The 15820-nt window shown below is 43.6% G+C and overlaps 1 protein-coding gene across 1 annotated transcript in view; it reads right to left on the bottom strand.

Annotated features, from left to right (window-relative positions):
• Window positions 1-15820, bottom strand: part of ARHGAP10 (Rho GTPase activating protein 10) — a 342299-nt gene that overhangs the window by 28932 nt on the left and 297547 nt on the right. The window lies entirely within an intron of this gene.

Raw genomic sequence — 15820 nt, 5'->3', positions numbered from 1 at the left:
TTTCCCTAGGTGCTACCCTTCAACAGACATCTCCAGACTCTTCACCTGTGAGCAACAGGGTTGATCCCAGTACATGAACAAAAATGGTGCTGAAGGGCTTTTGTTATGAACAGACTCCAAGATGAGAAACTCACTAGAATACAACTACCACATCTAGAAGAGACAATGACTTCCTCACAACACCCAGCTTAATTCCCACCTCCTCCATAATCTCTTGCCAACCACCTTTTCTGCTTGTTCTCCTTTCTCACAACGGCAGGCAAGCAGAAGTTTACATTGCACGGTCAATGCTTTCATGACCTGATTTTAGCTCCCCACCTCCGTTATGCATCTTTTGAGGGTGGAGACCATGTCTCATCTTGGTAATCCGTAGAGAACACAGTGCAGTGCCAGGCAAATCAGGAGGCTTCAGGAAATACTGGCTGTGGACTCACTGCCACAGAAAAGATCATGAAATTGAAAAGCCAATGCCTCCAGGAATTAAGAAGGAAAAAAATCTACAAATCTCAAAGTATTGTTAGAAAATCTGCACGCAGCTTCTGATAATCGTCCTCTCCCCTTTCAAGCCACAAACATCTCTCACCCTCTTTCAATTTACTGAGGTTCTACTTATATACTAAGGCACAGATGCCAAGTTACAAAGGTGAAGAATCAGCCTCTAACCCAAAGGTGCAGAAGACAGTCACAGTCAGGTAAAGCCAACACAGCAGAAGGTGGTCGGGTGTCGAGTTTTATATCTCACTAAGACGTCTGGATTTGTGCTACAGGCATTAGGAAGTTATTGCAGGGATTAAACAAGGAAGTGATACAGATTCAAGAGATATTCAGGTATTACAGTCATCGGACCTCTGTGAATGAAGGTGAAGGGTGAAAGAGGAACCTACCATGACCCCTAAGTTCTTGCTTTAGGTAACCAGGTGAATGTAGAATTATCCATTGAAATAGGGCGTGAAAAACAAGGAGCAAGTTGCGTGTGGGAGATAATAAGACCAGCTGTAGACATGTTGGGTTCGAGGGCGTAAGAGATTAAGGGGAAGATGTCCAAAGGAGAGCTGGTTATACAGCCCCAGAGCCCTGGAGAGAGATCTGGGATGATTTTGTTGAGAGGCATGTGGGTTGAGTTGAAGTCATAGCACTGGATGGAGAGGGCAAAGGAGAAGATATAGAAATGGAAGAGAACCCTGGAGGAACTTCAGTGAAAGGAGCAGCCTTCTCCTTACTGATGGTGGTGGTGGTGGTGGTTATTGCTGTTACTATGGTAAACAGAGAGAAGTGTTATCTTACAAGTATTTAGGTTTCCAGCCCAGACATAGATTCGCATAAAGAATGGACCAAAAAAGTATTCACGAGGATATGCCTTTCATGTCAGCTACTGGATTTCACTATTTAGTCTGATTTCTTTATGACCCTGAGTACATGCACATGTGTTTTGTTTTCATGAAAGACTAAAGCGATCTTCAATGACTGGCAGAAAACTGAGCATCAAGAGGGAAAAAGAACTTGATAATTCTACCACAGTTAACAACACACAGGATGTTTATCTATCTATCTATCTATCTATCTATCTATCTATATCTATTTATGGCTGCACTGGGTCTTCCTTGCTGTGCACAGGCTTCTCTCTAGTTGTGGCGAGCAGGGGCTATTCTTCATTGCGGTGCACGGGCTTCTCACTGTGGTGGCTTCTCTCGTTGCGGAGCACGGGCTCTAGGTGTGCATGCTTCAGTAGTTGTGGCACACGGGCCCAGCAGCTGTGGCACGTGGGCTCTAGAGCACAGGCTCAGTAGTTGTGGCACACGGGCTTAGTTGCTCTGTGGCATGTGGGATCTTCCCGGATGAGGGCTTGAACCCGTGTCCCCCGCATGGGCAGGCAGACTTAACCACTGCACCACCAGGGAAGCCCTATCTCCTATATTTTAATATGCTGATCAACTTTTACTCTAGATAGTTGAACTTTCTTGTTCTGATGATAAGTGCTTCTCTCCACTCACCTTCTGCTCATTTCACTTAAACAGAACTGCTGTTGGAGGGAATGAGGCTTTGAGTTTTCCCTCCCATTTCATTCAATGCTTCTTTTTCCACCTCTCAAATAAACTTCCTAACTGTTAAGACGTCAGAGATGGTTCCCTTTGAATCCATTACCTGCTGTTTTCTACTCAGCCAAGAATGTTTGAGTATGAGCTGAAACCACAGGAGGTTTCTGTTATTCATAAGAGATGAGCTGTCTCCACTCATAAGGCTGGTCCATGCTCCCCTCTCTCAAACATCCTGGCTTATGAATTAGAAGCAAGAAAGAAAAAGAATGGGGACAGAAGAGAAGAAAGAAAAAGGAAAGAAAAGAAAAAAGCAAAAAAAGGAAAAGAAAGAGAGAAGAGAAGAAGATTTAATGAAATAGTTAAACTTCTGACAAACTCCGCAGTTATGTATTTAGTTAAATGGAAGACAACAGCAGACTCTCTCTGTGGTTCCACTGGCACAGAAATATGCTCCCCGTCAGAATAATCTTAGATGCTTCTAAATATCAAACAGCTAGTCATTAGGATCAAAGAAAGATTTATTGTTTTAAGTGCAGAACAAAGTAACTGCACTTGTAACAACACAGTAACACTTTTACAGTAAAGGCCAATTAGGAAATTTCCAGTCAAGATGGCAATGAAATTTTAAATGGAAACCCACCTCTCCTCTCACATGTGCCCAACAACAACAGCAATGAAATGACTTTTAAAATAAATTTGCACTTGAAAACTTGTTTCCCATCTCTGTGAAACAGAAACAGAAAGGAAATAGTTTCAGAAGTCAGCGGGAGTACAAGCCAAAAGTCCACCAGCTCCAGGACTCATCCAAACCAGCAGAAACAACAGACATTTAAATCCTGTGGTATCCTTAGGTCAATATACCTACAATACACAGGCATGGTTCAGGGGTAGAACCAGGCTCCCCATGTGGAAGTAGGGGTTGGGAGACACTCACCACACTAAGTGGAGGCCAAAAATCCGTGACTAAGTTCCCCACTTGCCTGGAATGTAGATTTGATAAGCCCACCCACTCCCCTCCCCGGGATGAGAGTTACGTACAGGAATAATAGCTGGTTCTGAACCAAAGCACCTGGTTCAACCTGGTGAACACAGTGGTCAAGAGCCGGAGAGGGAGTAGAAGAAAGAAGGAAGAGAAGGAGGCTCTAAGTCGTCCCAACGACACACAAAATCCTCCTTTCCGATGGACTTATACCTACAGTTTCTAAGAACATAAAGAAAACCAGGATAGTAAACTCAACAACAACAGAAATTCAGCAATTTAGAGATTTGTAACACAAAAGAGAAATGAAACTGCCAACATTCAGATCCCAGAAAAAGAAGTATATTGAGAGGAAGAAATATTTAAAGAAATAATGACCAATTTCTCAAAATTAAAGAATTTCAAAGACCTCAATCTAAAGGACTCAGAGTACCAAACAGACAAATAAATACTGCACATAAGATACCTGATTGCAAAATTTGACAATATCAAATACAAAGAAAAAATAAAAAGCATCCTGACAGAAAGAACAGACCATATTTTTAAAAAAGACCCACAGTGACATCAGAGCTCTCAACAGCAAAACTGAATTCAGAACAATAGTGAAGTAACATTTTTAAAGTATTGAAGGATAAGGATTTTGAGCACAGAACTGTATATTCAAACTGCCAAACTGCCTATCAAATGTGAGGGCGTAATAAACATATTAGACTTAAAAAACACCCAAGGTGGACTTCCCTGATGGCGCAGTGGTTGAGAGTCCGCCTGCCGATGCAGGGGACATGGGTTCGTGCCCCAGTCCGAGAAGATCCCACATGCCGCGGAGCGGCTGGGCCCGTGAGCCATGGCCGCTGAGCCTGCGCGTCTGGAGCCTGTGCTCCACAACGGGAGAGGCCACAACAGTGAGAGGCCCGCGTACCACAAAAAAAAAAAGAAAAACAACACCACCCAAGGTTTGCCACATAAAGAACTATAATGATAACACTCCCAAAACACAGTTTTCAAGTATTTAAATAAAAGAAGCAATATGAGATTTTCAATGTCTATCACAGTCTTCTAAAAACTCTAGGGGAAAAAAAAGGGGAAAAAAAATAACCAAAATGATCCAGAACCTAGAATCTGGAAAATATGAACATAGTGGGGGTGGGTAGCCCAAAAAGGAAATGAGAGTCCATTGGATATTTATCTTATTAGAGATGGAGGCAGAAACATAGTTGAGTTTAAGAAGCCAACAGATAAATAAGCTTATAAATCTCAAAATAAGGCAACCACCTTAGAAACAAAAACAGGATACACATTATTAGAAACAGCATAACATTTGCTTTTGTAAAGAGACAGGAGGAAAGAAAACAAAAAGGTATCAAAATTATTAAATAAAATGACAGAAATCCTAACATAATGGTAATCAAATATACATAAATGGATTAAACTCATCAATTAAAAGACAGTGATTCTCCAAATATATTTTCCAAATCCAATAATATGTTGACTACGAGAAACATGCTTACAACAAAAAGACAAAGCAAGGCTGGAAATTCAAAAAAATAAAGCTATACTAGGCAAATATAAATCAAAGTACACAATGAGCTTAATAAACTACATGAGAAATAAAGAGGGTCATTTTATACTGATAAAAGGACAAGATGATGGAGCAAGCAGATAAGCACCTAATGATACGGCCTCAAGCAATATATAGAACCATAAGGAAAAACAGAAAAATCCACTATCATTACTGGAGACTTAACACACTCCTCTCAGACAGTGCTATCAGGTAGAGAGAGAGAGAAATATCTGTAATCAACAATACAAAGCTGCTCTATTGTTTAGATACACACACACCTTGAAATAACAGAGGATAAATATTCTTCAAAACAAATGTTGTTTTAAGGATTTTTATTTTTGGCCACACCATGAGGCTTGTGAGATCTTAGTTCCCTGATCAGGGGTCGAACGTGGGCCCTCAGCAGTGCAAGTGCAGAGTCCTAACCACTGGACCACCGAAGAATTCTTAAGGAAATGTTTTGAAGGATGGATGTTACACATCCTCTCTTCTCAGACCAAAATTATAAAATATTTAGAACTTAATAAATGAAAGGATAGATTTTACCATTTCAATATGCTGGTAAACTAAATATGGTTAAAAAGAAAATCATGAGGGGTGCTGGGAAGATGGCGGAAGAGTAAGACACGGAGATCACGTTCCTCCCCACAGATACACCAGAAATACATCTACACGTGGAACAACTCCTACAGAACACCTACTGAAGGCTGGCAGAAGACCTCAGACCTCCCAAAAGGCAAGAAACTCCCCACATACCTGGATAGGGCAAAAGAAAAAAAAGAAAAAACAGAGACAAAAGAATAGGGACGGCACCTGCACCAGTGGGAGGGAGCTATGAAGGAGGAAAGGTTTCCACACACTAGGAAGCCCCTTCGCAGGCGGAGACTGTGGTAGGCGGAGGGGGGAGCTTCAGAGCCGCAGAGGAGAGCACAGCAACAGGGGTGCGGGGGGCAAAGCGGGGGATATTCCCGCACAGAGGATCGGTGCCGACCGGCACTCACCAGTCCGAGAGGCTTGTCTGCTCACCCGCCGGGGCTGGCGGGGCTGCGAGCTGAGGCTCGGGCTTCGGTCGGAGAGCAGGGAGAGGACTGGGGTTGGCGGCTTGAACACAGCCTGAAGGGGTTAGTGCACCACGGCTAGCCGGGAGGGAGTCCGGGGAAAAGTCTGCACCTGCCGAAGAGGCAAGAGACTTTTTCTTCCCTCTTTGTTTCCTGGTGCGCGAGGAGAGGGTTAAGAGCGCTGCTTAAAGGAGCTCCAGAGGCGGGAGTGAGCTGCAGCTAAAAGCGCGAACCCCAGGGATGGGCGCGAGCCGCGGCTAAAAGCGCAGACCCCAGGGACGCTAAGGCTGCTGCTGCCGCCACCCAGGGGCACAGGTCACGATCCACACCCCTCTTCCAGGGAGCCTGTGCAGCCCGCCACTGCCAGGTTCCCGGGATCCAGGGACAACTTCCCCAGGAGAACGCACGGCGGGACTCAGGCTGATGCAACGTCACGCTGGCCTCCGTTGCCGCAGGCCTGCACCCCCGAGTCAGCGGCTCCTTTAACCCCGTCCTGTCTGAGCAAAAAACAGACGCCCTCCAGCGACCTACACGCAGAGGCAGGGCCAAATCCAAAGCTGAGCCCCTGTGAACTGTGAGAACAAAGAAGAGAAAGGGAAATCCCTCCCAGCAGCCTCAGAAACAGCGGATTAAAGCTCCACAATCAACCTGATGTACCTGCATCTGTGGAATACATGAATAGACAACAAATCACACCAAACTGAGGAGGTGGACTTCGAGAGCAAGATCTATGGTTTTTTCCCCTTTTCCTCTTTTTGTGAATGTGTATGTGTATGCTTCTATGTGAGATCTTGTCTGTATAGCTTTGCTTCCACCATTTGTCCTAGGGTTCTATCCGTCCATTTTTTTTAAAAATTCTTTTTCTTAATAATAAATTTTAATTTTAATAACTTTATTATACCTTTCTTTCTTTCTTTCTTTCTTTCTTTCTTTCGTTCGTTCGTTCGTTCTCTCCTTCTTTCCTTCCTTCCTTCCTTCCCTCCCTCCCTCCCTCCTTTAGACAACGAATCATCCCAAATTGAGGAGGTGGACTTTGAGAGCAAGATTTATGATTTTTTCCCCTTTTCCCCTTTTTGCGAGGGTGTATGTGTATGCTTCTGTGTAAGGTTTTGTCTGTATAGCTTTGCTTCCACCATTTGTCCTAAGGTTCTATCCGTCCCTTTTTTTCCTAAATAATTATTTTTTAATTCAATAACTTTATTATACTTTATTTTATTTTACTGTATCTTCTTTCTTTCTGTCTATTTTCCTTCCTTCCCTCCTTCCTCCCTTCCTCCCTCCCTCCTTTCTTTCCTTCTTGCCTTCTTTCCTTCTTTTCTTCTTTCTTCCTTCCTTCCCTCCTTTCTTTCTTTTTTTCTTTCTTTCTTCCTACTTCTACTAATTCTCTCTACTTTTTCTCCCTTTTATTCAGAGCCGTGTGGATGAAAGGCTCTTGGTACTCCAGCGAGGAGTCAGGGCTCTGCCTCTGAGGTGGGAGAGTCAACTGCAGGACACTGGTCAACAAGAGACCGCCCAGCTCCACATAATATCAAAGGGCGAAAATCTCCCAGAGATCTCCATCTCAACACCAGCACCCAGCTTCACTCAACGACCAGCAAGCTACAGTGCTGGACAACCTATGCCAAACAACTAGCAAAACAGGAACACAACCCCACCCATTAGCAGAGAGGCTGCCTAAAATCATAGTAAGTCCACAGACACCCCAAAACACACCACCAGACGTGGACCTGCCCACTAGAGAGAGAAGATCCAGCGTCATGCACCACAACACAGGCACTAGTCCCCTCCACCAGGAAGCCTACACAACACACTGAACCAAACTTAGCCACTGGAGACAGACATCAAAAACAACAGGAACTACGAACCTGCAGCCTGCAAAAAGGAGACCCCAGGCACAATAAGATAAGCAAAATGAGAAGACAGAAAAATACATAGCAAATGAAGGAGCAAGAAAGAAATGCACCAGACCTAACAAATGAAGAGGAAATAGGCAGTCTACCTGAAAAAGAATTCAGACTAATGACAGTAAAGATGATCCAAAATCTTGGAAATAGAATGGACAAAATGCAAGAAACATTTAACAAGGACCTAGAAGAAATAAAGATGAAACCAAGCAATGATGAACAACACAATAAATGAAATAAAAAATACTCTAGATGGGATCAATAGCAGAATAACTGAGGCAGAAGAACGGATAAGTGACCTGGAAGATAAAATAGTGGAAATAACTACTGCAGAGCAGAATAAAGAAAAAAGAATGAAAAGAACTGAGGACAGTCTCAGAGACCTCTGGGACAACATTCAACGCACCAACATTCGAATTATAGGGGTTCCAGAAGAAGAAGAGAAAAAGAAAGGGACTGAGAAAATATTTGAAGAGATTATAATTGAAAACTTCCCTAATATGGGAAAGGAAATAGTTAATCAAGTCCAGGAAGCACAGAGAGTCCCATACAGGATAAATCCAAGGAGAAATACACCAAGACACATATTAATCAAACTGTCAAAAACTAAATACAAAGAAAGCATATTAAAAGCAGCAAGGGAAAAACAACAAATAACACACAAGGGAATCCCCATAAGGTTAACAGCTGATCTCTCAGCAGAAACTCTACAAGCCAGAAGGGAGTGGCAGGACATACTGAAAGTGATGAAGGAGAAAAACCTGCAACCAAGATTACTCTACCCAGCAAGGATCTCATTCAGATTTGATGGAGAAATTAAAACCTTTACAGACAAGCAAAAGCTGAGAGAGTTCAGCACCACCAAACCAGCTTTACAACAAATGCTAAAGGAACTTCTCTAGACAAAAACACAAGAGAAGGAAAAGTCCTATAATAACGAACCCAAAACAATTTAGAAAATGGGAATAGGAACATACATATCGATAATTACCTTAAATGTAAATGGACTAACTGCTCCCACCAAAAGACACAGACTGGCTGAATGGATACCAAAACAAGACCCATATATAAGCTGTCTACAAGAGACCCACTTCAGACCTAGAGACACATACAGACTGAAAGTAAGGGGATGGAAAAAGATATTCCATGCAAATGGAAACCAAAAGAAAGCTGGAGTAGCAATTCTCATATCAGACAAAATAGACTTTAAAATAAGGACTATCAGAAGAGACAAAGAAGGACACTACATAATGATTAAGGGATCGATCCAAGAAGAAGATATAACAATTGTAAATATTTATGCACCCAACATAGGAGCACCTCAATACATAAGGCAAAAACTAGCAGCCATAAAAGGGGAAATCGACAGTAACACATTCATAGTAGGGGACTTCAACACCCCACTTTCACCAATGGACAGATCATCCAAAATGAAAATAAATAAGGAAACACAAGCTTTAAATGATACATTAAACAGGATGGACTTAATTGATATTTATAGGACACTCCATCCAAAAACAACAGAATACACATTTTTCTCAAGTGCTCATGGAACATTCTCCAGGATAGATCATATCTTGGGTCACAAATCAAGCCTTGGTAAATTTAAGAAAATTGAAATTGTATCAAGTATCTTTTCCGACCACAACGCCATGAGATTAGATATCAATTATAGGAAAAGAGCTGTAAAAAATACAAACACATGGAGGCTAAACAATACACTACTTAATAACGAAGTGATCACTGAGGAAATCAAAGAGGAAATTAAAAAATACCTAGGAACAAATGACAATGGAGACAAGACAACCCAAAACCTATGGGATGCAGCAAAGGCAGTTCTCAGGGGGAAGTTTATAGCAATACAAGCCCACCTTAAGAAGCAGGAAACATCTCAAACAAACAACCTAACCTTGCACCTCAAGCAATTAGAGAAAGAAGAACAAAAACACCCCAAAGTTAGCAGAAGGAAAAAAATCATAAAAATCAGATCAGAAATAAATGAAAAAGAAATGAAGGAAACAATAGCAAAGATCAATAAAACTAAAAGCTGGTTCTTTGAGAAGATAAACAAAATGGATAAACCATTAGCCAGACTCATCAAGAAAAAAAGGGAGAAGACTCAAATCAATAGAATCAGAAATGAAAAAGGAGAAGGAACAACTGACACTGCAGAAACACAAAGGATCATGAGAGATTGCTACAAGCAACTCTATGCCAATAAAATGGACAACCTGGTAGAAATGGACAAATTCTTAGAAATGTACAATCTACCAAGACTGAATCAGGAAGAAATAGAAAATATGAACAGACCAATCACAAACACTGAAATTGAAACTGTGATTAAAAATCTTCCAACAAACAAAAGCCCAGGACCAGATGGCTTCACAGGCGAATTCTATCAAACATTTAGAGAAGAGCTAACACCTATCCTTCTCAAACTCTTCCAAAATATAGCAGAGGGAGGAACACTCCCAAACTCATTCTACGAGGCCACCATCACCTTGATACCAAAACCAGACAAGGATGTCACAAAGAAAGAAAACTACAGGCCAATATCACTGATGAACATAGATGCAAAAATCCTCAACAAAATACTAGCAAACAGAATCCAACAGCACATTAAAAGGATCATACACCATGATCAAGTGGGGTTTATTCCAGGAATGCAAGGATTCTTCAATATACGCAAATCTATCAATGTGATTAACCATATTAACAAATTGAAGGAGAAAAACCATATGATCATCTCAATAGATGCAGAGAAAGCTTTTGACAAAATTCAACACCCATTTATGATAAAAACCCTGCAGAAAGTAGGTGTAGAGGGAACTTTCCTCAATATAATAAAGGCCGTATATGACAAGCCCACAGCCAACATCATCCTCAATGGCGAAAAACTGAAAGCATTTCCACTAAGGTCAGGAACAAGACAAGGTTGCCCACTCTCACCACTCTTATTCAACATAGTTTTGGAAGTTTTAGCCACAGCAATCAGAGAAGAAAAGGAAATAAAAGGAATCCAAATCGGAAAAGAAGAAGTAAAGCTGTCACTGTTTGCAGATGACATGATACTATACATAGAGAATCCTAAAGATGCTACCAGAAAACTACTAGAGCTAATCAATGAATTTGGTAAAGTAGCAGGATACAAAATTAATGCACAGAAATCTCTGGCATTCCTATATACTAACGATGAAAAATCTGAAAGTGAAATCAAGAAAACACTCCCATTTACCATTGCAACAAAAAGAATAAAATATCTAGGAATAAACCTACCTAAGGAGACAAAAGACCTGTATGCAGAAAATTATAAGACACTGATGAAAGAAATTAAAGATGATACAAACAGATGGAGAGATATACCATGTTCTTGGATTGGAAGAATCAACATTGTGAAAATGACTCTACTCCCCAAAGCAATCTATAGATTCAATGCAATCCCTATCAAACTACCACTGGCATTTTTCACAGAACTAGAACAAAAAATTTCACAATTTGTATGGAAACACAAAAGACCCCGAATAGCCAAAGCAATCTTGAGAACAAAAAATGGAGCTGGAGGAATCAGGCTGCCTGACTTCAGACTATACTACAAAGCTACAGTAATCAAGACAGTATGGTACTGGCACAAAAACAGAAAGATAGATCAATGGAATAGGATAGAAAGCCCAGAGATAAACCCATGCACATATGGTCACCTTATCTTTGATAAAGGTGGCAGGAATATACAGTGGAGAAAGGACAGCCCCTTCAATAAGTGGTGCTGGGAAAACTGGACAGGTACATGTAAAAGTATGAGATTAGATCACTCCCTAACACCATACACAAAAATAAGCTCAAAATGGATTAAAGACCTAAATGTAAGGCCAGAAACTATCAAACTCTTAGAGGAAAACATAGGCAGAACACTCTATGACATAAATCACAGCAAGATCCTTCTTGACCCATCTCCTAGAGTAATGGAGATAAAAACAAAAATAAACAAATGGGACCTAATGAAACTTCAAAGCTTTTGCACAGCAAAGGAAACCATAAACAAGACCAAAAGACAGCCCTCAGAATGGGAGAAAATATTTGCAAATGAATCAACTGACAAAGGATTAATCTCTAAAATTTACAGGCAGCTCATGCAGCTCAATAACAAAAAAATAAACAACCCTGCTTTGTGACCGCCTGGAGGGGTGGGATAGAGAGGGTGGGAGGGAGGGAGACGCAAGAAGGAAGAGATATGGGAACATATGTATAACTGATTCACTTTGTTATAAAGCAGAAACTAACACACCATTGTAAAGCAATTATACCCCAATAAAGATGTTAAAAAAAAAAGAATAAAATTACAAAAAGTGACATTAGCAACCATTCTAGAAGAAGCACACAGCCTTTGTAGAAATACAAGTAAATTTGCTCTTTTTCCTTAAAGGAGCATTCAAATGCATTTTGTTCATTTTTACAGTAATGAAAGAGAGTGCCCTTCAGTCAATTTTCAGGACCTGGTACAAATTATTGTATTTTCTCCCTTTAAATGTCAAGGGCAAAAAGTGGATGGCTCCCCCGCCACCCAGATCCAAGCGCCTGGGCCAGAAGTAGGAGCTGAAGGCCCCGGGTGGGTCCGCGAGGCCCCGGCCTGGCGCGTGCAGGACCTCGTGCCCAGGGGTTCCGACGCCCCACGAACCGTCCCACACCCCGATGCCAACGGTCGCCTCAGAGCCGTAAGCTTCGCGTCTACAGACTTCGGGGCCGCCCGGAAGCCAAATCCCGTCGAAGGTCCGACCCCGCTTTCCCGCGAGCACGGGCAGCTACCTGAGCATGTACCTGGGCACGGCCAAGGCCACGCAGCCAGCCTAAGCCCAGAAGCGCCGGTCCCCATGGTTCCCATAGACCGGGCCCGCCCACGGCACCTGCCTCCCGATGGTCCGGGACGGGCGCCCAATCCTGTGCTGCCGCCGCCGCCAGGATCGCGGGCTCTGGTTCCGCAGCAGGCGGCCGCTCCCCGCCGCCCTGCGCAGCTGGAAGTACTACCCGGTCCGCGGGTCCTTGGTGCCCCAGGGCTGGAGGCGCCTTCCCAGCGGGCCGCCCCCCGCACCTCCTCGGGGCTGGGGTTTTCCGGCCATGGCAACGGTTTTCCGATGAGGCCCCAGTGGAACGCCCGCCTCTCCTACCACACGCAGAGCCTGGCGGACATCCGTACCGCCCCCCTTGAAAGCCTAAGCAGCTTGTCCACGTGTCCGCCCAGCCAGGAGTCCCCGGACCCCTGTGCCAGGGAGACCGCGCTGAGGGCCCTCAGCCGACGCGAGGAAGGACAAAGGCGGCTCGACGGGCGCCTCAGCTCTGAGAGCCCCGAGCCCAGGCTGTCGGCCTTCCGGCCCGTGGTGAGGAATGGAGTGGTTCCTGTCTTTGTGCCCAGGCCGGGGCCTCTGAGAAGCAGCATCTGCTCCGGGTGCAAGCGCCTCCGAGAAGAGGACACTGAGCCCCGGCCTGACCAGCAGCCCTGACTTAGCCTTCCCTGTCTGCCGCCCACCCTGCTGTGAGGCCCCCCCCCGCCCAGGGCACAGTCAGAGCCTCGCTGGAGAGATGGGGGCGGATCAGCACTCCCGGGCCTGGGCCTCCTGCAGCCTGACATCCCCCTTGAGTCCTGAGAGCCAAGGCCACCTCCTCCTGACACTCAAACCCACATTTCTTTCACCCAGCTGACCCCTGCCCTACCCCTTCCTGAGTCACTGGCAGGGACCGCCAGGCCAGCTCCCTCCACTCCAGCCAGGAGCTGCCAAGCCCCAGAGCCACCTCTCCTACCTGCAGAGCCCGCCCTGAGGAAGCACCGCTGACGTCCAGGCCTGCACTCCCTCCTGCCCACCCACCCTTGCTGCCTTTGCCCCTGAGAAGACCCTTCTCGGAGGACCCTTCTCAGGAAGGCGTGCTTCTCCCCTATTGCCCACTTCATACGGTTTAAAGGTTGTTCTTATTTTAAATAATACTAAAATAGCTTCATTATCCTAAAAAAAAAGTTTCTCAGAATACTACTTCCATCCAAATCACTGTTCAAGAATACATGTTTTTTAATACTTATTCTCTCTTTTCCTACTTTGTGGCTGCACCTCATGGCATGTGGCATCTTAGTTCCCTGACCAGGGATGTAACCGCGCCCCCTGCAGTGGAAACACAGAGTCTTAACCACTGTGTCCAATACTTATTCTCTAATAAATATTTATCACTTAGAAAAATTTCTCTAAGATGGAGCCATGGAGCATGAACTCCACAAAAAAATTGTCTTAATACTTTGGAATTTGAAGACTTCACAAAAAGCAAGGTGGGAGGGATAAATAACTTATAAAAATCAGCTTTCTGATTTGGGTCTACTATCCAGGGAATAGAAAGAGTTTCTGTTTGTTTTTTTTTGCGGTACGCGGGCCTCTCACTGTTGTGGCCTCTCCCGTTGCGGAGCACAGACTCCAGACGCGCAGGCTCAGTGGCCATGGCTCACGGGCCCAGCCGCTCCGCAGCATGTGGGATCTTCCCGGACAGGGGCACGAACCCGTGTCCCCTGCATCGGCAGGTGGACTCTCAACCACTGCCCCACCAGGGAAGCCCTAGAAAGAGTTTTTTATCCCAAGGAAGTAATGAGCGCCACAATGGGGTTCAGCCCCATTCACAAGCGCTTAATTCAAGCTCACTTCCGCTCCTAACAAGGCTCCCATCTCCATCAGGTAGGGTCCAACTGCAGTGGCCACATCTGAGGCTCCAAGCTCCCCAGATATGCTTGATCCAGGCTCATGATACTCACTGCATCTGCTCAAGGGCTCTGTAGTGAGGATGTCTGGGTGGATTTTGTTGAGTATGGGCTGGTTTTGTGTATGTGCTTTTAGGTGGAAGACATCCAAATCAAACCATGGAAATCATTCTAAGAAATTGGCAAGACAAGGCAAGACACGCACACTTCCTGACTGAAAACTAGGACGGACCCCTACCTAATGTTCCCCTGGAAGACGCTGCCGGACTTCAGATCAAAAAAATTTAGTGGATTAAAACTAACAACTTAAGAGGTGAACCATATTGTTCCTAACTATTATTACCACTATAATCATGCACCAGCTGTGAACAATTAAAAGCCTTTATTTCTAAAATTCCCACGAACCCAAGAATAAAATTAAGACATTTCTGAAAGAAAAAAAAAAAATCATAATGGAAATTAAGAAAGATTTAGAACTCGACGATGAAGACATTTCATGTCAAACTTTGTGAAACATGGCACAATAATACCAAAGAAAACTTTATAGCTCTAAAATATCGATTAGGAAACAAGATTCAGAACATTTTCTATGCCATATTTAAACAGACATTTTCCCTAAATACTGACAGTCAAAGGGTCATCATGACTCTTTAAATCTTCACATTACATTTCGTCAGGGAAAACTCTCAAAACTAGAATTTACTAAAATATATTTGATTTCTTTTATATTTTAGTGTGCTCACTCAACAGGGATTACTTGTATACTATAATTAGTGTACACAGGCTGTTCCATAAAGTGAAAAGCTAATATTCTTAACTATTATTTTTATTATCGACTGGTATGTAACACTTTCTGGGGGAAAAAATCTCCAAAATCACAGTGGAAATCGACTAGAAAATGTGACCAGTCATATAAACACTCACTACCTAAGTAGAGAGAAATAAATCTCAAGGCTAAACATGACCTAGTTTACTTTTGAGGGGGGCTTCAGCCAAAACTAGGTAGATTCTTTCCCCAGCAGGGGGCAAGAAAGCTGACGTGGTGACATTCACCCTAGCCCCCTCCTCCCCTTGCGCCTGGATTCATTCTCCTGTCATTCTGCACTATAATTATCCTCCTGTCATTCTGCATTTTCTATCTTTGAAACAGGGCTGCCCAATAATAACCAATAATGTCTTGCTCAGAGTATTTCGATTTCTTCTTTGCCCACTTGGTGTGTCTGTTCTCATGATGCTACACCCAAGGAAGACTCAAGCACCAACAACTGAGGCTTAATGTCTGAAAGCTGAAGAGGGCACAGCACGTAGGGAACTGAGAAAGGCTATCCTCAAGGAGAACATGTCTGGGTACAAGTCACAGTAGTAGACAGACTGATAGCTGTGGGAATGAAAGTGATGGGAAGAGGCTGAAATGGGAAGAGGCTGATGAAATGCCACAGGAAGAGGAGAGTTTTGTTTGTTTTGCTAACTTAGATAAGCCTGTTCAAAATATAACCTTTGAGGGCTTCCCTGGTGGCGCAGTGCTTGAGAGTCCGCCTGCCGATGCAGGAGACGCGGG

The sequence above is a fragment of the Lipotes vexillifer genome, unplaced genomic scaffold (assembly GCF_000442215.2).
Source record: "Lipotes vexillifer unplaced genomic scaffold, Lipotes_vexillifer_v1.1 scaffold269, whole genome shotgun sequence".
Classification (NCBI taxonomy): domain Eukaryota; kingdom Metazoa; phylum Chordata; class Mammalia; order Artiodactyla; family Lipotidae; genus Lipotes; species Lipotes vexillifer.
Note: the sequence above shows the minus strand (reverse complement) of the source record. Positions and strands in the feature narration are given on the sequence as shown.